Source organism: Megascapheus bottae, chromosome 9, assembly GCF_031878675.1.
Source record: "Megascapheus bottae isolate mThoBot1 chromosome 9, mThoBot2.hap1, whole genome shotgun sequence".
NCBI classification, from domain to species: Eukaryota; Metazoa; Chordata; class Mammalia; order Rodentia; family Geomyidae; genus Megascapheus; species Megascapheus bottae.
This window is the reverse complement of record NC_143517.1, coordinates 4,129,352-4,151,288: the sequence shown is the minus strand read 5'-3', so window position 1 is coordinate 4,151,288 and position 21,937 is coordinate 4,129,352. Positions and strand designations below refer to the sequence as shown.

Sequence of the window (21,937 nt, the reverse complement as noted above, 5' to 3'; positions counted from 1 at the left end):
TGTTCTTGGATACATTTTTGCTCAAGGCTAGCTCTCTGCCACTTGAGCCACAGCACCACATTCAGCTCTTTCTATATATGTGGTACTAAGGAATCAAACCCAGGGCTCTACTACTAGACCACACTACCAGCCCCTGTTTTATCATAAAGTACTAATAAATTTTTAAAAATCTTCCAAACTAAAATGAAAGAAAGAATGAATTACTAAGAAAGAGAAAAGTCTACACTGGAGAAAACAAAGCAATAATCTTAAATATTTCAAAATAAATCTGTAAAAAGAGTAATTGATCATTGGAAGTAACAAAATTCAGCTATATGTTATTTATAAGAAAATATATCTATAATTTATTGATAATGGTGGAAGATGGATAAAGAGGTTAATAATCAATTACACAAATCGAGATAAAGGTAAGAACAATATTACATAAGCTAAACTCATGTCATTAGATCATATGGTGTGATACAAGGCAAAATTCACACAAATATGAATTTTATTGGAGCAATAAAATAATTGCCCCTAATAAACACAAGGAATAATGACACAAACCTAATTACAGTGAAAAATTTTAATATTACTTTTGCAGAGGGATAAAAAACAAAAATTAGAAGTATGTACACATGTAGAAGAATACTGAGTTTACATGTATTTGGTAGATAGAAAGGTAAACTATGTTCTTTTCAACCAAATATAAAATATTTCCCAAGACTGATCACATAATAAAGACAACAGCCTCTGAACATGGCAAAAAATCAGTTTTATAAGGACATTTCTTTAGTTCATTTTCTGCTTGTCTTCATGATACCCCAGGCAGGGTGAAATATTTAAAAGGATGTTTATTTGGGCTTGTGACTTTAGTTCAAGGCCAAGGGATCAGTCTTATGATGAGATTTCCGGCTGGCAGCGTCCAGAGACCCTACAGGTGTCTAGGAAAAGACAAGTGTCTGTTGAAGAAAGCTGGGGAAAGCTGGAAGGAAATAGTAAACAGATCAACACTGGAAAGAAATCATTTTTATCATGATCACTTCAATCAGTGTCGTTTGTTTCTGAGAGTGGAGTCTTAATCCTCCTCCAAAGGTTTTACTTCTCTCTCTCTCTCTCTCTCTCTCTCTCTCTCTCTCTCTCTCTCTCCTCTCTCTCCCTCTCTCTCTCTCTCCCTCTCGCCCTCTCTCCCTCTCTCCCTCTCTCCCTCTCTCCCTCTCTCTCTCCCTCTCTCTCCCTTCTCTCTCTCTCTCTCTCTCTCTCTCTCTCTCTCTCTCTCTCTCTCTCTCTCTCTCTCTCTCTCTCTCACACACACACACACACAGGTCTTAAAATAACATCACAAGTATATTCTTCCCTATGGTTGAAAATGCCTTTGGATGATTACATATTTGTCTATTTTTCTAGTATTTACTTTTAGCACATGGTTATCAGAAAGCAATTAATTAAAAGCAACTACAGCTGGTGTGGTGGTTCATTCCTGTAATTCTAGCTACTCAGGAGGCTGACATCTGAGGTTCGCAGTTCAAAGCCAGCCAGGATACTAAAGTCCATGATACACTTACTTCCAATTAATCACTAGAAAACTGAAAGTGAGGCTGTGGCTGTAGGGCAGTAGCCTTGAGCTGAAGAGCTCAGGGACAGTGCCCAGGCCCAGGCCCAGAGTTCAACCCCCACGACCTACTAAAAATTTAAAAAAAAAAGGCAACCACAGTGAAGCATCTTCATAGAACATACTGATATCTCTTCAAAACCTTGAATGTGTTTAAAGTAGAACTTTAACTGTACTCAATCTTGTACAAATCTTTGTAGTTTCATATAGGATTGCAATCCAGCTTTCATCAAATTGACATTGTGAAAAGTGTATATTGGTTGATACAACTTACTTGAATTCTTTGATGAAACAACTTGATTTGCAAGAAACAAGTTTTATGAGCATAATGAAGAAGATATAATTATGGAGGAAAAGAGCCAGGTAAAGGAACAATGTATTTTAAATGGGATATGCTATGGGCATTTTATGTCATTTTCATCATATGAACTTCAGATTCTGTGGTGTTGTCTAGACAATGATAGGTAGTATGTTCACACTTATTATCTTTTGATACTTGGTGATAGAGTTTTTTTTTAATTTTTAGGACACAAAATCATTGGTTCAGTTTGGTACAGTGTTACAGATTGTAGACTTGAGTTTAAATTGCTTAGTTCTAAGAGGTCCTTTTGAATTTGGACACTAAAATGCATAATGATGCTTTAACTCTGTTAAGTATTTTGAGCAACTTTGGCAGTTTGTGTTGAGAATATCCATTGTTTACCTCCTCTGTGGGTCTCTTGCATTGATGGCATTGCAATCTTTTGTTAATCTTTTTCTTTTTATTTCTTTTGTTTTTTTCTTCTCATAGTAGAGATTGAACTCAGGGCTTTGTGCTCATTATACTTGCTCACAGCTGAGGTTCTACCACTGGAGCCATGTTTATTATAACCATCTATATTCACACAGAATCATCAAATATTTTAAAGACAAAACTACTAGTCCTGAACTGAAGAGCTCAAGGACAGCACCCAAGCCCTGAGTTCAAACACCACGACTAACCCCCCACAAAATTAAATAAATAAATAAGAGAATTTACAAGGGCACCAGTAATCCTAATGACTCAGTAGACTGAGATCTGAGGATTGTGAAATTAGCTAGGCAGAAAAGTCTCTATGAGACTCCGATCTCTAATAAATTACTCAAAAACTTAGAAGTGGCACTGTAGCTCCTGTGGTAGAGCACTAACTTTGAGCACAAAGAGGCTCAAGGACAGCACCTAGGTCCTGCAAAATAAGTAAATAAGAATTTGTGGGTGTTTCACAGGGCTGAATTATCTTTCATTAGGAAATTTTGCCTAAGTGTCTAAATCTATGTGGTCCAGGAAGGCAGATCATTTAAATTCTTTTCCCTTTTGTCTAATGTTGATTCTGTACTAGCAGTATGATTTCAAAATAGGAAGGAGACAAATAGAATTTACAGTTAAATAATTCGATTTATTCAGATAAAAATAGTAAATTAACAAATCAGAATAGAGAATATATGCTTGTAGAGTCTCATGCTTAGCCTTAATGGGAAAGCTGAGACAGAAGGCTATGGTCGGATTCATCAGTTAACCTGATAAAACTGTGACCCTTTGGTTGAACTTAGTATAATGAACATCAGTTATCCAACAGAAAATGTTATTTGAAGATGATGACTTTAGTTTAATTTGCTTCTTTAAAGTATATAATGCTTCAAAGTGAAACAGTTGTCATTTTAATGTTTATTTTCTATCTCTCTTTTTTTTCCATTGTGGGGCTTGAAATCAGGGCCTGAGTACTGACCTTGAACTTCTCTCAAAGCTAGTGCTCTACCACTGGAGCTGCAGCACCACTTCTGGCTTTTTCTGTGTATGTGGTACCACCTTGAGCTAAAGCTCTACTTTTGGTTTTCTGGTAGTTAACTGGAGATAAAAGTCTCACAGACTTTCCTACTTGGGCTGGTTTTGAACTGTGATCTCACATCTCAGACCCTTGAGTAGCTAGGATTATGGGCATGAGCCATTAGCACCAGATGATACATTTTTATTTTTAGTTTACCCCTTTAAATATTCCATTTAATTTATCTTTTTTAAAAAACAGGATAATTTTAGTGGTAGTGTTGTGTATTCAACTTGGAGCCTTGTTTATTCTGGGAAAATTCTTTCAACCTCAACTATATTCCTAGTCCTTTAAGTTGGTTTTAATTTTCTTCCTTAATTCTAATTTTTCTTTATCACTAAATCATAGATGTAGCTGTAAGAGTCTTTTGATTTGATTTGATTACTCATCTAACTTTCCAACATCCTGAAGCAGAGTGAATGGGTGACAACCAAGGAAGAATATAATCTCCTTGGAAAGTTTATTCAGCCTTCCACTCATCACAAATTCATTATAAATATTTATTCAATACCTTCCAGCCTAAAGTTGATGATTTCTCATGCTTTTAATTTTCCAATAGCTTTGCTTTTCCATGAATTCAATGATTCATGTAAACCAAACTATCACTATTTATTTATTTATTTTTGGTAGGTTGTGGGACTTGAACTCTGGGCCTGGGCATAGTCCCTAAGCTCTTCAGCTCTAAGTCTACTGCCCTACCCCTTGAGCCACAATGCCACTTTTGGTTTTCTAATGGTTAATTAGAGATAAGAGGCTCATGGACTTTAGTGCCCGAGCTGGCTTTGAACAATGATCTTTAGATCTCAGCTCCCTGAGTAGCTAGGAGCATAGGCATGAGCCACCGCACCTGGCACTATCACAAATTTTTATGGCTATTATATTGAGTTGGTAAAAAAAAAAAACTCCCTAAATGTTTTGGGAGGTAGGACAGAAGCCTAAAGAATAGTTCTGTGTAGGATCCTATTTCACAGCATTTGGCAATTTCAGCCATTGTCTAGTTTTTATGGCAACACCAAACTTTGATTTGGGAAGAGATGTATGGTCGCTCACCAGAACTCATCATTTCTTAGAACCAGATAGTACAGTATAACATTTCAAAATAATTAAAATTGCTCATATTCAGAATTTATTAACTTAGATATTAACATAGTTATTTAGTTGAAGAATTTATGTAATTTAACTTCTTTTTTTTTTTTTTTTTTTTGCCTGTCCTTGGTGTGGGCTCAGGGCCTGAGCACTGTCCTTGGGTTTTCTCAAGGCTATAGCTCTCCTACTTGAGTCACACACAGCACCACAGCACCCTTTTGGCTTTTTTCTATGTATGTGGCACTAAGAAATTGAACCCGGGTCTTTGTGCATGCTAGGCAAGCACTCAACCACTAGGCCAAACTCCCAGTCTGGTAATTTAACTTCCAATAATAGTTATTAACAACCACCCTGCAGAACATGGAAATTTGATGAATGGCTCTGGAATGTAACTTGAAAAAGAAAACATAGAATGAATCTGCTATATTGGAAGATATTAGAAATATGAACAGAGAGGGTAATAGGCTGGAAAGACAGGAGTAACCTGAGAGTGTACTTGGGGAGTCATATTCACTTGGGAAAGTTTCTTCAAAAGAAGGGATATCTAAGCAGAAATATGGACAAGCAGTTGAGATCCAGATAAATAGAGCTACAATCTTATTCCAGGAGAATGGGAAGGGTAGAAAGAGGTGGGGAGAGCATATCTAATGGTGGATTCTCTTCAGGGTCCCAGAGTTTGCTGACAGTCAGTAAAGCTCAAGGCAGGTCATGGCATTCAGACTATTCATGGTTTCACTGTAAGAGTGATCAAAATTGGCTTTTGATCAGCAGTGTTTTGAGACCAAACATTTGGACATGGCAGATTATTAAGGGCTCAGTGGACAGTTATGGCATTGATGGGACAATGGAAATCAGATGACACTCTACTCTACATAAAGAGTTATTACAAAAAGATATTGCTTTTAGGGACTATGTGAGCCTGGCTTCCCCATGATTTCTATATAACTTCCACTTGACAAACTCCATATCTATTCTTCAAACTCCATCCCTCTCACTTCTAGGAGACAGCCAGAGCCTAGAGGTTGAGCAGCTATTCATAGAGTCATTCCTGATCTGATTTTGCAGTCTAATTTCTATGTCCTTCTGGCCCTTTCTGAGCTATTCAGCTCAGGAGCTATTTAGCTCAGAATCTATTTAGCTGTCTCTTCTTCCCCTCTACTATCACATTTCTGTAATCTCCCTGCTCAATTACATTTTTTCCCTTGATCTGAACTGTTTTTGAATTGTAAAACAATTTGCAAATACTGTTTTGGTACCTAATATGAAATTTGTTATGTTTGTTGTTAATATCTTTCCTGAGATTTTAGAGCAATATTATTAGTCTTGTCCTTCTTCATGTGCTTTTATATTATGAGGTTATTTACCCATACAATTCTGCTACTGTGGTTGCTATTTCCATTAATATTAATATTCTCCTGTATCCTCAGAACCATCCTCTACTTTTACATATTTCTCAAACTTCTAAATATTTCCAATATCAGGTTAGCATTCTTTCCATTCCTACTGCACTAACAGACCAAAATCCTTCCCACTTTCAAGTATCATTTTTCCCTTCTACTGTTTAGCATTTTATGTCTAACTACTTAATTTCTGACTGTGGTATATTATATTTTCATAGACCGAGTCCTGTGACCATAAATGTACAAGGAAAGGAATGTACCTTTCTAATACCTAATAGCTTACTGATATATTTAAGAGGTTCCTATTATGAAAAATTGAATTCAGTCATGGTTGCTAAATTAGATTACGTCACTTTATTTGTAACTGCCAAGGCATGTTCATCCAAAAAATTGAAGAACCTCCAAACTCAGACTCAACCAATCACCAGACAAATTTTCTTCTTTTTGATTTTGTCTGTCATGGGGCTTGAATTCAGGGTTTGAGCACTGTCCTTGACCTTTATTCCTCAAGGTTAGCACTCTACTGCTTCCACAGCTCCACTTCTGGTTAATTGGAGATAAGAGTCTCATTGACTTTTTTACCCTGGCTTGTTTCAAACAGTGATCCTTAGATATCAGCCTTCTGAGTTTCTGGGATTATTGGTGTGAGCCACTAGCACCCAGTAATCCTCAGAAATTTTTATCATCCTAGCATGTTTTAAATTTCTGAGTTTCCTAGAAAGAATATTAGAACTCTTCTAAATTAATAAAATTATATAGAAGTCTAAAATTTCCACTTAATTATGGTAAATCTATTTGTAGTATGTTTATCTTCAAAATAACTTAAAGCCAGTCAGGCACAATGGCTCATGCCTGTAATCCTAGCTACTCAGGAGGCTGAGATATGAGGATTCTGGTTCAAAGTCAGCCTGGGCACTAAAGTCAGAAAGACTCATTTTCAATTAATCACCAAAAAATCGGAAGTGGTTCAAGGGTAGGGTGGTAGCCTTGAGCTGAAGAGCTCAGGGATAGCACCCAGACCCAGGGTTCAAGCCCTATGACTATCCTCCAAAAAAAGTAACTTAAAAGTTGACAAGACATGGCTTAAACACAAAGCATTTGTGTGTGATTGTCTGTATTTGTGCATGTGTAGTAGTATTATGCCTCAAGTAGTGCAGTGGTCATCTATACAGAATTGCCTTATTGTCTGTCACAATGAGACAATGATATTTTTCTTCAATGTTCAATTCTTTGTACATAGACCTCCTTCCCTGTATTGACTTCCTGATCCCATAGTGGCCATTGAGTCTCCAATTTATGTCTCAATTCCAGAGCAAAAACTGGAAAGAAAGCAATGACTAACAGAACATAGCCCTTTAAAGGTCTTATGAAAAGTTTATTGCTTTTCTAGGGATGTACACCTACATTTCATTAGCATAATATTGTTTTTACAAAGTGCATTGTGTGTGTGTGTGTGTGTGTGTGTGTGTGTGTGTGTGTGTGCTGGTCTTGGGGCTTGAAGTCGAGGCCTAAGGTTGTCCCTGAGCTGTTGTGCTGAAGGCTAGCACTGTACAATTTGAGCCACACACAGCTCCACTTCCAGCTCTTTGGTGGTTATTTTGACCTAGCAGTTTCACTACTTGGCATTTACCCAATCGTCCAGAAACAAAGGCATACTAAATCCACTAGTACAACAATGTTCATTGAAGCGCTATTTACCATAGCAAAGATATGGAACCAACCCAGATGTCCCTCAGTTGATGAGTGGATCAACATGTTGTGGTATTTATACACAATGGAATTCTATGCTGCCATCAGAAAGGATGGCATTGCCTCATTTGTAAGGAAATGGAAAGAATTGGAAAAAATCATATTAAGTGAAGTAAGCCAGACTCAAAGGAACATAGACTCAATGGTTTCCTTCATTTGTCATAATCAGCATAAACCTTGGACTCTTCTAGCAGAGATTTAAAATAGGGCGAAAAGATCTCCAGGATATAGAAACAAGAGCCATATAATATGTGGTTGTTGTTCTTGATGTACTATATTATTTCTCATCTCTTTTTCTGTCTCTTGGTTATCTCATATTGTTACAGTATCTTACCTTGTTATCTGATATTGAAGAGCTGTAGCTAAAAATGAAGAGCTGAAGCTGAGAAGCTATAGCTAGTCTAAATCCATCTTGTTAGAACTACCTCCATCTTGCAGACAGCTGGGAGATGATTTCCCCTAAACCCTTCTTGGAAGTGCTGTAAGCTATTCGACAAAGTGCCGAAGGCTATTCGCTCAGAGACTTAGTGTACACACCTGGAATTAGTCCCTGAGTTAGCAGCTGTGTTTCACAACTGTTTACAGTTAATAAAGCAGATAAGGGGTTAAGGAGTCCATCAATGTAAGGGTTAATTTCTATAATATTGTGAAAATGGAAATTCCCCAAACTTGTTTGTTCTGTACTATAAAAACTGGGCTGACTCTGTGCTCAGGGCCTCCAAGCATCTTTGATTTCATGGGCATGGAGGACCAAGCTTGAGCTTGCTAATAAATGGCTCTTTGAGGCTTGCATTGATCATGGTCTCTTGTGGTCTTTCGGGGGGATCTCGAACTTAAGGTATAGCAATGTAGTGTATATATGTTTATTTGTTTATTTGAAATCGGATAGGGAAGGGGAAAACAAAATGAGGGGAGAGAGTGGGGGAGGAAAATTGCGACAAAAACATGAGAAAGAGTAGCAATGTTTGTTAAATAGTGCACCTTCTATCTGGTGAATATAATGTAACCCTTCTAATAATTACAATAAAATATATTTAAAATTAAAAAAAAAGTATCATGGAGCTGGGGCTGGTGGCTAACACTTGTAATCCTAGCTACTCAGGAGGCTGAGATCTGAGGATCACTGTTCAAAACCAGCCCAGGCACAAAAGACCGTGAGACTCTTATCTCCAATTAACTTCCAGAAAGCCAAAAGTGGCTCTGTGGCTTAGTGGTAGAATGCTAGCTTTTAGCTGAAGAGGGACAGCAGCCAGGCTCAGAGTTCAAGCCCTACAACTGACAAAAAACCCCCAAAACTCATGGATTTTCTTCCCTGGGCTGGCTTCAAATTGGGATCTTCATTTCTCAGCTTCCTGAGTTGCTAGGGTGATAGCCATGAGATACTGGCAAAATTTTTGTTTTTGTTGTTGTCTGTTGTCAATAATGAAAACATTTTGGTTTCTACTGTCTGTAGTAAGGAATGGATATAGGGTGAGTACATTACCATGTGTATAGTGCCATGGTATTAAGACAGGAGACCTTTCAAAGTATATGCATTTTTTATAACATTCACATATACTTTAGGTCTAATTCTTTGATAATTTAATATATATATAATATTTTAGTGCAAAGCCTTTCAAAAATAATAGTTTAAAACTACAATGCAGAAAGCTGGGAGCTGGTGGCTCACACCTGAAATCCTAGCTAATTGGGAGGCTGAGATCTAAGGATTGCAGTTCAAAGCCAGCCTTAACATGAATAGTCCTTAAGACTCCCAGTTCTCTAATTAAGCACCAAAAAATGGAAGTAGAAATGTGACCCAGGTGGTAGAGGTCCAGCCATGAGTGAAAAAAGCTAAGACACAATGCTTGAATTCAAGACCCATTACTGGCAACCACACACAAAATACGAACATGCAGAACAAACTTTTTTCTTTTGTCAGTTGTGGGGCTTGAACTCTGGGCCTTAGTTCTGTCCCTGAGCTCCTCAGTTCAAAGCTACTGTCCTACCCCTTGAGCCACAATGCCTCCTGGGTAACTAGGACTACAGGCATGAGCCACTAGTGCCTGGCAGAACAAATATTTTAAAATGGTTATTGCTGTATTTGGTTTTATTCACCCCTCATCCTTCACCAAGTCTGATCCATCCTCGGGATAAAGAGGTTTTCATTGGTATCAGCACAACTTTGGAATGCAGGATACATACACTCCATATCACTGGGGTGAAAGAGAGGCAATGGTGAAGTGACGAATGGATTCACAGTGACTTCTACTTATATAACCTCACCCTGTGGAATCATGGTGGACTTACCTGTCATGTTAACAACCCCCATGACTATACAAACTACAGCAAACATAGTTGTACAAGGTATTGAAGCAGAAGGTCACGATTGGGATGTTCTCTCTGCCACACCCATAAGATTGTTTTCCAGCTTAAAGGAGTAATATCATGTATGTCAGCAGAGAGATATATTTATTTGCCATTTTCTTTTTTTCACATAATAGAATTTTCAAACCTAATCTGTTTCAAGTTAAAAGTTAGGCTTTTTTTTTTCTGCTTCAGTCTTTATCCAAATGCCAGAATCAATGAAAGAGATGAAGCCATTAATCTGGCAGGAAACTGTCAAAAGATATTTGTGTTTCAGAATATTTTAGAGATAAAAGGAAGACATTTCAGCCATGAAAGTGAAAAGGCTATGCCCTTAGTTCACAGCCACTTGCCAAACTGTCTATTTAACATAGTTTGAAAAGAGATGAGGATTTTTTTTATGAGTAGCACCACAAATAATAAAACCATTCTGAATGTAGAAAATAAGTTAAATGTTTGGACATACAATTAGGTTGCAAGACCAGTTCTTCTGCTGTTTTCTTATTCTTTACCTGGGTCTGTCATTTCTGTGGTAACTTGTGTGCATATATTCTGTGTATGTGTGTGTGTGTGTGTGTGTGTGTGTGTGTGTTTGTGTATGCACAGTCCTTCTGTGGGTTCAGAGGTCTTGTAAACAACATTCATGAATTTGAAGTGATATTGAAAGTCTTATTTCATCCATAATGTTTTTTTCATCATCAGATGAGAATGCAATTATAATGAGTGTGATGGCTAATTTACAATTTTCCAATTAAGGGATTCTTGGAGCCCTGCGTATTTAAATTAAGACAAAAAGTTCTCTGGTTAGCTAGGAACAGTGGCTCACGCCTGCAATCCTAGCTACACCGGAAGCTGAGTTCAAAGACAACCTGGGCACTAAAGACTCTGAGACAATTATCTCCCATTAATTACTAGAAAACAGGAAATGGAGCTGTGGCTCAAGGGGTAGGGCAGTAGCCTTGAGGTGAAGAGTTTAGGGATAGCTCCTGGGCCCAGAATTCAAGCCCCATGACCCGCAAAAGGAAAAAAAAGTTCTATACTTTTTATATTTTCAAAATTAAAACCAGAATTTTATGTTGCAGGCTCAAGTTCAGGGACTTGACTTTTCAGGTTAGGGCACCTGCCCCAACACACAGAACAAAGAGATGAATCTTGAAGGGTAGAGAAAGGAGGTTTATAAAACTTCCTGGACACACTGTGAGAAAAGACAAAGTTACATTTCAGCCTCTGTTCAAAGCACAGACATGAACTTTTAGGTTTAGATAAAGAATCTGGAGCCTAAAGTAAAAGATATACATAGTTATTAAACAGCCTTGGTCAAGGTATAGCCTGGCTGATCATCATTTGGGAGTTCCAGATAACAACCTGGTTAGGATAGACAAATCATTTTTTTGACCTAGCAGATGGTCTCTTCTGCAGAGGCTCAACTGTTTCTTTTATCATGGGGGTTTTCTCCATTTATCTTTGCAAACATGTTATCTATCAGTCTTATCCTTCTTGGATTCAATGCTGGCTGCCAGGAGAATGGCTCATACTAAAGATAGTTATAAAAATAGAAGCAGGGCTACTGTACTTTTCTCTCTTGCTCTTCTTTAGGCTCTAGTAAGGCCTCTGTGCATTCCAATAAAAAGTTTCTACATAACTGTTATAATAGGCTGTGATCAATCAGAGCACAAGATCCAAGAAACAGAGCAAGATGAGCTAGAATTTTGTCATTGAACAGTAGAATGTTGGAATTCAGAAGCCCTTTGGACTGGTAGTCCCAGCTTCTTCAGGACTAGCACTGACACCTGAGAGTGAGACACAAGACTTCATCTAGACTAGATTTCCCACATTCAGCAAATGCTTCCTGATTTGTATGCCTTGGCACCAACTCCTTCAGCAGAAATAGATCAATTATTTTGTTTTTAATAGCCAAGTTTGACAAAGAAGTTATGTTTCCTCTGGAAATGTTAATATCATGAAAAACACCCTCCTCTAAATAGATGGAGAAATGAAATATTTCCTTAGGTCTTTTGTAACTCCAGCAGGAAATTACATGTAAAAGATGCAAATACAATTTTTATACTTGTTGCAGTATGTTAGGACTGAAAACTGATTTAAGAGAAGTAGTGCCTGGCTGGAAGCTGGTGACTCAGGCCTGTAAATCCTAACTACTTAGGAGCTGAAAAGGAAGGTTGTGGTTCAAAGCCAGCCTGGGAAGATAAGAGTCCCCATGAGAATTATTTTTTTAAATAATTTCTTTATTGTGATGAAGTGGAGCTGTGGCTCAAAGTTTCCCAGTATTAGCCTTGAGGAAAAGAGCTTGGGGACAGTGCCCAAGCTGAATTCAAGCCTCATGGCTGACAAGAAAACAGAATAAAACAAAAATAGTGCTTGGATTCTAACTCATATGCACTATTTTCTGTTTCATATCTGGGTTTTATAGAAAGCTAATACCTAACCAAGAGTATATTCTATACCTGTCTCTTTCATGGCCATGTTGGTCTTGTGTTCTCCAGCTTTTTGCATGTAGTTCCTGTTTTTTCTACTTGTTTATGTGCATCTATTCAAGACTTGATTGTGGGCTCTGATAATATTTAGTCTGCTTGTTTCATATATCATGGCAATCTTTGCTTTTGGACTTGGTTTGTATTGAAATCACCATCTGCTTGTCATTTCTTTTATTTCATCTGCTTGTCCTTTGTCCCTTGAAACTACCCATTTTTTAATGGTGAATGTGTGTAGGAAGATTTTTAATTAGTCTTGATAGCCCATTAATCATTCCATACATTTATGGAAGAGGCATTTTTATATTCCTGTTGCATGGATTAAATATTCAATGATGTATTGTTTTGAGGTTATGCTTACAGATGTGCCAGAAATTTTGTTTAGCTCTTTTAAGGAACATTTACCAAGTTCACAAGTATACACAGGTCTGTTTTCATTAGACTGCCTGATACAAATGATAAAAGCTACCAAAACAAACAAACAAACAAACAAACAAGCAAACATCCAACCATAAAGCATCAAAAGCTTCAATAAAAGGCATAAATCACTGCATGGAGTGCAGATATATACAAGCTTATCGTCATGAATAGTATAGCTTAACATTCTTCTTATGGGAGGAAGATATGATCAAGGATAGTGCAAAGAGAGAAATTTAATAATGTTGCTGTGCATCTGAAACTCTGCTCATGGCTGCTGTTTTAATCAAGGATCAGAATTTTCATATCATATTCCCAAATCAGCACCGTTTCTATTGTCTATTCCTTCCTATCTGGTGTTTTTAATTTTTTTTTCTTCAGGAAATTAACACCCCTTCCTTGATCTAATGATCTGTCCTATTAGAGATAAAAAACAAATGTGAATTATTTCCTTGATTTTTTGACCGATTATTTGTTAGTATGTTAAGATTTGTTTTCTTTTAATTTTATTTAATTAATTAATTATTTTTTTAATTAATTTTTTGCCAGTCCTGGGCTTGTGTTCAGTGGCTGAGCACTGTCTTTGGTCTTTTCTCAAGGCTAGAGCTCTACCACTTGAGCCTCAGCACCATTTCTATGTATGTGGTACTGAGGAATTGAACCCAGGTCTTCATGCATGCTAGGCAAGCACCCTACCACTAGGCTAAACTCCCGGCCCCAAATGTTTTCTTTTTTTATTAAGAACACATAAAGTACTGGGTGCAGGTAGACACACCTGTAATCCTAGCTCTGTGGGAGACTGTAAGCTGAGGGTCATAGTTTGAAGCCAGACTTGGCAGGAAAGTCCATTAGACACTTACCTCCAATAAAGTACCAAAAAGCTGTAAGTGGAGCTGTGTGGCATTGAGAAAAATTTCTCAGGGACTGTGTTTAGGTTCTAAGTTTTAGGCCTAGGGACTGGCATTCATGTTCACACACACACACACACACACACACACACACACACACACACACACAATATAAAGCAACATTTTTTCCCCATAAATTTGGCTAATCATCAATTTTAAACATCCTTAAAAAGTTGAGATCAAATTTCACAACACTGGAAACTTGGATAAATTTCTCTTTCTTTCTTTCTTTCTTTCTTTCTTTCTTTCTTTCTTTCTTTCTTTCTTTCTTTCTTTCTTTCTTTCTTTCTTTCTTTCTTTCTTTTGGGTCAGTCATGGGTCTTAACCTCTGGGCCTGGGCGCTGTCCCTGAGCTCTTCAGGTCAAGGCTACTGCCCTATTCTTAGCACCACTTTTCTGGATAAATTTTATGTTGTAATGACTTAATGACTATGCCCCCCCCCTTTTTTTTTACAAAGCTCTTTTACTATGTCAGAAATGTGCATTGAAATTTTTTTGTTCCTTTAATCATCCTAGTAATTTAAGAAGTTAGTGTAAGGTCCTGGGAAGAGTACAGCTGAAGGTTGAATGACCCAGATTTTCTGAACCATTCTCTGCCACTTACTGGTTGTGAGAGAGAAATTCATTGTTGAAGGATTGACTCCCACCCTGTTTTGCTATGTGCAAGCCACCACAGATAAGTGCAGACTGCCTGACTCCAGCAGGGCAATCTTTCTAAGCCTGACAGTAAACATCCCATCCTGGGTCCAGCAGGAAAGCCCCCACACCCCTTGACCCAGTGGCATGTGCAGTACCTTCTGCCTTTTTGCTCCGGACCTCATGAAATCCAGATCCTGTTCCAGCTTGGACACACAATCTCCAACTGGGAAGGTCTGTGCCCCTCGCAGTTTCTCAATAAAGTCATCACCTGTTGATGATCCAGTCTGGCCTATACCTTTTTCGTTCTCTTCCATTTTCCTAACAATTGTAATCTTCTCCATCTGAATTTCTTCATCTGTGGATGAGGCTGTTGAAACTGCTCCTCTCTGGGCTATTTTCCAGCTTGACTTTTCTAGAAGTTTATTACAAAGAGCTCGCAGGCAGTCCTGAAGGAGAGTCTTCAGGAATATCTGGGGCTTTGTAATCATTTTTTTTTTACTATAGTTATTTAGTCTAGCACTTTCCTTAGAGTTGATGATCCCTAAAAATGTCCTTACCATCTGCCAGAGTATGAATCTTGTAGTGATATCTTTTGCCAAACAATAAAATTTTATAATATTTATCATATTTGCAGATGGTGGGTAGCAACATCTAACAACACAAATACATGATTTTCCAGGACATCTGGAAAATTCTTTGGAAAAATTTCACAACTTCTGTGTTACTTAGAATATCACAGTGCCCTCCAGTTTTTCCACTACTGAGGCTTAAACTCAGGGGCTGTCCACTCTCCCTTATTTTTTTACTCCAGGATAGCTAATGCTCCACCATTTGAAACATAATTTTGCTGGTTATTGGAGATAAGCGTCCCCTGCCTGGGTTAGCTTCCAATCACAAATCCCCTGATCTCAGCCTCTTGAGTAGATAGGATTTCAGGCACTATCTACTGGATCCTGGCTTCATAGCTCCCTTTTTAAATGAGCACATTGATTTTGTTTTCATGTTAATTGATGTGCTTTGAACCAAATCCTTTTCTATAAACTGTATAAGTAGTTATTAGCTAACCACTATTATACAAAGCCATAAATGGTCTGTGTATTTGGAGGCCTGAATTTTGACTTGAGTTTTTCAAAAGTATGGTTTTATGTGTTGTAGAGCCATTTATCCTAAACAGCGTGTTTATCTTTCTGAAATTTATCTCCAATTGTATTCTGCATGCAAAAATTTGAAAAACAAATCAAAGATGATTTGCAGGTTAAAAATATTTATTGCACCCCAGTCAATAACGAGAAGGAGGAGATTCAATCATATTAAGTGCTCCCAAAGTTTTACAAATGGTCTCATTTTATTGGCTGTTGCTTTTCTTATTCATAGAACAATGCCTATGTTTCTAGTTTTTGACATATACAAGTACCTTGTGCTCTTATATACTTGGGGATAAATAATTGGAAGCAACATGTTTCAGTGTATTCTCTTTACTCCTTAATACTAAGAAGATATGAAATAGCTGGATGTTGATGGCTTATGCCTGTAATTCTAGCTACTCAAAAGGCTGTTATCTGCAGATCACAGTTCCAAGCCAGCCCTGGGAAGGAAAGTCTGTGAGATTCTTATCTCCAACTAAAGACAAAAACAAAACAATTAAAATAAAACCAAACCTTGACTCTTGGGATAGTTCTCTGGCCCTGAGTTCAAACTCTAGCCCCCAGCGAGCACACACACACACACACACACACACACACACACACACACACCCCATAATGTTCAGATTGGACACCCTTTTAGTCATCCAGTTAACTGAGACTGAAAGTTTGCTGTCAGCATTGGTACTGGAAGAACCGGGATTGATTGATACTGATGAATTTCTTTTTGATGCAGAAGGGGACCTCCTCCAGTAATGATGGAGATGAAAGTGGATTTGGGTACATGAAGTGATTGCAGGATGGAATAAAAAGCTTTATTTTGAGTCTCTGAAAGCAGTTTAAACTAATTATCATAGATATACGGTGGACAAGAAGACTCCATGCAGAAAGTAATTTTTACAAAGTACACCACCATAGGTTAGGGTTGAGAGAGCTGGGGAAGGAGATGGGGATGGAAGGTAACACTGACCAAGATGCATGTTAAATTGAAACTCCTTTGTGGAATTTAAAAAACAGTTAAAAACAAAGAACTAACATCATCATAAAATTTACGACATTGTGTAAGGTAGTTTTTCGTGATTCAAGTATATGGCCTTCCACAGAGAAGCCTCTCTGGGACTCAGTTTGCTAAATTTTAAAATAAAATTATTGGAAAATTCAGCACTTTTAAGGATTAAAAAAAGTCCCCGAAGTTGGTCTGTACTATACTTCTTTTTCTTTTTTATTTTTATTCTTAATGTAATCTATTTTTATTGTAAGGATAATGTCAGAGGGGTTGCAGTTACATAAGTAAGGTAATGCATACATTTCTTATCAAACACTGTTATCCCTCCCTTGTTTTTTTCCCTCCCTTGCTTTTTTCCTACTTTCCATCCTTCCTGACACTGCTCACCCCAAGTAGTAAAGTTCATTTCCAACATGGTGTCTTGTGAGTACCTCTGTGGCATTGGTTTACCCTTTGTCTTTTGTCTCACCATTTTGCTATTCCCCTTCCTTCCCACAAATCAGATAAATGTATATATAAGACACAGGCTACGAAAAGAAAATACTGTGACAAAAAGAGATAAGCTGAAGGGGGGAGGGAAGAAAGATAAAATAAATAACCACACAGTACATTTAAAAAAAAAAACAAAGAAAGAAAAAAAAAGTTTTGTCTCCATTTCTTGGAACTCATTTCAGCTAGCATCATTTTATATGATCATATATACATAGCTATTGAGCAATTATGACCTTCTGATAGGACTATCCTATCAATATGGAGGTCTCTCTCACACAAGATTAAACATAGAGCTCCACTATGATCCTGCAGTCTCACTCCTGGGCATTTACCAAAATGATCACAAACAAGGCCACACTAAAGCTATTAGCACAACCATGTTCATGGCAGCATTATAGCTAAGGTATGGAACCAACCCAGAGGTCCCTAAGTAGATGAATGGATCAAGAAAATGTGGCATATATATATACAATAGAATTCATCAGAAAGAATGACATCACCCTATTTGTAACAAAACAGAAAGACTGGAAAAAAAATCATAAGTGAAGTAAACCAGACCCAAAGAAACATAGGCTCCATCCATCATTTGTAAATAATTAGCATTTTTTATTTTTTGAAGTTCAAAAAGATGTCCAAGGTATTTTACAGTACAATATGTCCACCTAAGTGTCTAGTGTTTGTTGATCAGTCACCCTTTCATCACTTTCCCCATCCTATGTGTTCCCTCCCCCTAGACTCATTTCGCTTAGAACTTTGGATTAGTCTTCATCTAAAACCCCTTCTTTCAGTACAGAATTAAATTGTAATGGAAATGAGATGCTCAGTAGAATTCTGTTGTAAGCATTGAATTAAGTTTTCAGAAGGCAGCTGCTGTCCTTCACATATAGTACAGGGACTCAGGGCCTACCCCATGCTATCAGTCTCCTCATCCAGTGGGAGCAGATACTTTAGGGAACAAAAATGTTCTAGAATAACATAGACAACATGCTGGATGAGAGTTGTAGAAAGACTTTTGGGGGCATGAAAATAATAACTTACAGATCAGTTCTTAGAATACATTCAAAATACGCCATATTTTCAAAGTATGTCATTCAAAGTATGTCATTGTTCTAGTCCTCAGGAGTTTGGAGAGTCCATAATAGTGGATAAAAGGTGGCCACAAATGCTGGATTCCAAGTTCTATCTTTGTGTGTATGTGTGTATGTGTGTGTTTGTGTGCATGTGCATCGTGAGGCTTGAACTCTGGGCCTGCACATTGTCCCTGAGCTCTCGAGATCAAGGCTATGGTCCTACCCCTGGGCCTGGGTGTTGTCCCTGAGCTCTTCAGCATAAGTATACTGTTCTACCCCTTGAGCCACAGCACCACTTCCAGTTTTCTGATGGTTATTTGAAGCTAAGAGTCTCACAGTCTTTAATGCCCCAGCTGGCTTTAAGCCAGATCTCAGCCTCCTGAATAGCTAGGATTTCAGGCGTGACCCACCACACCTAGCCAGTTCTATTCTTTCATGTACTAGTTTTTTTTTTTTTTTTTTGTGTGTGTGTGTGTGTGTGTGTGTGTGTGTGTGTGTGTGCAAGTAAATTACTTGCTGTTTCCTAGATTTCCTGTTGGGGTGATTTCATATCCTGCACTGTAGGATGGTTTTATGGATTCATTTGAATATATTTATAATTTAGGCAGACACAGCTGTTGGCATACTGTGCACAGTCAGATAGGTTAGCTATCATTTTTCCATCCGATAAGATGCAAGTTTTCATTAAATATTTGGGAATGGCACCCCATGCTAAATTGTCTGAGGCATCAACAATAAAGTGCTGAGAAGGATTGAGTCTGGGGTCCAGTTCAGAAGTAAGAAGCATGGTGGCCTGGGGAGGGGGTGTGAGAATTGTCATGTGTCATACTGACTTGCTGCCTCAGCATCTGAACGTCTTATTTCAAGAATATTTTTATAGGGGCACCAGATGAGGAGGAAATGACCTATGACCTGTGGCTTAGAGCCCTTGAAATCAGCGCCCCCAAAGATAGCTGAGACTCCACCGCCGTGTAGCTATGGCAGCTACCAAGGATGGTGATACCACCCTGAGGATCCAGATGCATCCAGCCATGACCCCTCAGTTGGAGCCCATAGTTTCTCTTCCTGAACAAAAATTAAAACGTTGGAGGAAGATGGAGAGGAGCGTGGTAAAAAGGTAGGCCAAGCTATTTCGAATGCCTTCAGAGAATGACTTCCCAGAACAGAAGGAGCGAGGCACTGGTGAGGTCAACCTCCTGAGGCTCGAGGAGGCGGGGACTGTCCGCCTTGTTCACACCCAGGATGGAGCTGAAGCCACAGGCTGGCAGGGACCGCGCCTGGGTCTGGAACTCCCATGCTTCGAGTTCCAGTGCCCAGAGCCGCCGAGAAGGCAGGAACATTCATAACAACGTCTGAAGAATGCACGAAAGAGATAGAAGAGAAATATCACGAAGGATCAGGCAAAAGGATAATGCCGAACGCGTGGCTGAAAAGCTGGAGGCTGTTTCTGTGAAGGAGGCAGAGAGGAGATGGAAGAGAAATCAGAGAAGCAATGAGTTAATCTTCCCTCCTTTTCCTTCTCTTTTTCTGTTTTTTTTTTTTAATTGCCCTGCCCTTTCTCTTCAGTTAATTTTTAAATTCTGCTTTGTTTTTGTAAGGGACTTTATATAAAAGAACTGAATTCAAAGATTCAAATTTTCTTTTTCCTAAGTTTTTACCCTAGTGAAAATGATTTCTGAAAATCCATTCCCCAGTCATGTACTATGCTAACTTTCTTTTCCATAGCAGAAATATTTATAGTCATCAAAATAGTGAATAAAAATTGCCTTTGAAAGCTGTACAAAAGGAATGTTTTTATATCCAAATACTATGCACAAGTGGTGAATAAGAAATGTTAAGAGGGTATTCAAAATTTGAATTTAGTAATGTCTTGTTTTGAAGCCCACACTATTGTTGAGGGAAGACTGAGGGGTGAGTATGGAGCTGGAAGGATTCCTTAGGAAGCCAAGTTGTTCCTCATGTGGAGAGAGAATTTCTCTCAATGCATTGGCTAAGGGTGGGAAAGCCTAAGCTCCTGCATGGTTCTGAGGATGCAGACCAGGAAGTAATGGTACCCATAGTCACAAAGAATGGGTCTTAACCTTGACCCAGGACCATCACGCAGTCTTGCTTTTAGGTCTTGAGGCCACTTAAATACAGTCATGTGACTTCTATCCCTCTCTGCAGGAGGGCTGCTCCTTTTTCATCTGACTCTTGGTATACTTTGAGAACTGGTCATGCAGCATTCCATAATCAAGGGCAATATAAATCTCAAGTAGTCAGTCCATTGGAGGTGAAAAAAGCATCTGTCCAGCTGGGTGTAAAACCCAAAGGAAATAAGTGCTATGATTCATCTTCACACCCTGAAGAAAGCTTCTTCTGTGTTGTTGACTCAGTGGTGACCTTGTCACAAAGATCTTTTACAGAATTTTGTATAGAATCTAAGAAACCTATTGATAAGTTAGTATTTTTCTTCCAGTGAATCTTTTGTATAACTGTCCCTGAGCTTTTTGCTCAAGGCTAGTGCTTTCCTACTAGAGCCACTTCTGGCTTATTTGGTGGTTAATTGGCAATAAGAGTCTCAGGCACTATCCTGCTTGGGCTGGCTTTGAATGTCTGTATGTTTCAACTTCCCTGAGTGGCTAGTAGTATAGGTGTATGGTAGGTGTATAGTAGTATGGTGCATAGCTTAAGTTTTTTATTTCTATAAATATAATTAAAAAACCACTTGTTTTATATATATGAATTATATATACACATATAATTTGTTTCTATGAAGTACATATATATACATCTACATTTGCAAATAAGAACAAATGACAAGAAGAAGCCAAATTCTGCCACATGGAGCTATATAAATGGGAAAAGAAATGTTGGGAAATTTAGGAATATAGAAGTGTTCATGATGCCTGAAAATTGATGAAGACACTGTTGAAATACTACTGTCTACATATGGCCTATTAGCAACTGTGTATCCATGTTATTACGGAGATATCACATGCTTACTTGCAATGGAAATCAAGGGTCTATGTGGGGAGAGGACTGCAAACAGTGGCTTTCAATTCAGGAATGTTGGAGTGTAAGATGCCTTGGAAAACTCATATCTGTCTAGGAGGTCTAAAAGCTGGTCTTTAAACATGTTTTGGCTTCCTCTTTAGTAAAGTTTAAAAATCAGAAGATTTTTATACTAATATGTTATAAAAATAAGTGAACAAATATTAAGTGAACAAAACATGCTGTGCTACAATGAGTGGCTGATCACCACTTTTTTCCATAACTATATCTTTTCTTGGCTGGATCCTAGCAATCATTAATATCTCAATACAGAAGCCACCTTCTTTTTTTTTTTTTTTTTTTTTTTGCTAGTTGTGGTGCTTGAACTCATGGCCTGAGCACTGTCCTTGGACTTTTCTCAAGGCTAGAACTCTGCCACTTGAGCCACAGCACCACTTCCAGCTTTTTCTATGCATGTGGTGCAGAGGAATCGAACCTGGGTCTTTGTGCATGCTAGGCAAGCACTCTACTACTAGGTCAAACTTTCGGCCCTGCCACCTTCTTTTCTTAAGGAGATTTCTTCACTCTCTAAGATTAGAGAATAAATGTGGCCCTATTTACATTAGTATTTGAAATACAAAGCAAGTGTATTATGTACTGTAATAATTAACTGATGTTGAGAAACTTGATACATTGCTGAGAAAATGAGAGGCAACAGTCACAAGTGAGAAACAAATAAGGAAACATGATTTTTTTTAAAATGGAGGGTCTAAGTGTAAAGTGAGAAGA

The 21,937-nt window shown here is 38.1% G+C and overlaps 1 pseudogene; it reads left to right on the top strand.

Moving 5' to 3' along the window:
- Positions 1 to 19,152: 19,152 nt before the first annotated feature.
- LOC150058700 (ran-specific GTPase-activating protein pseudogene) lies at positions 19,153 to 19,671 on the top strand (annotated as a pseudogene).
- Positions 19,672 to 21,937: the final 2,266 nt, after the last annotated feature.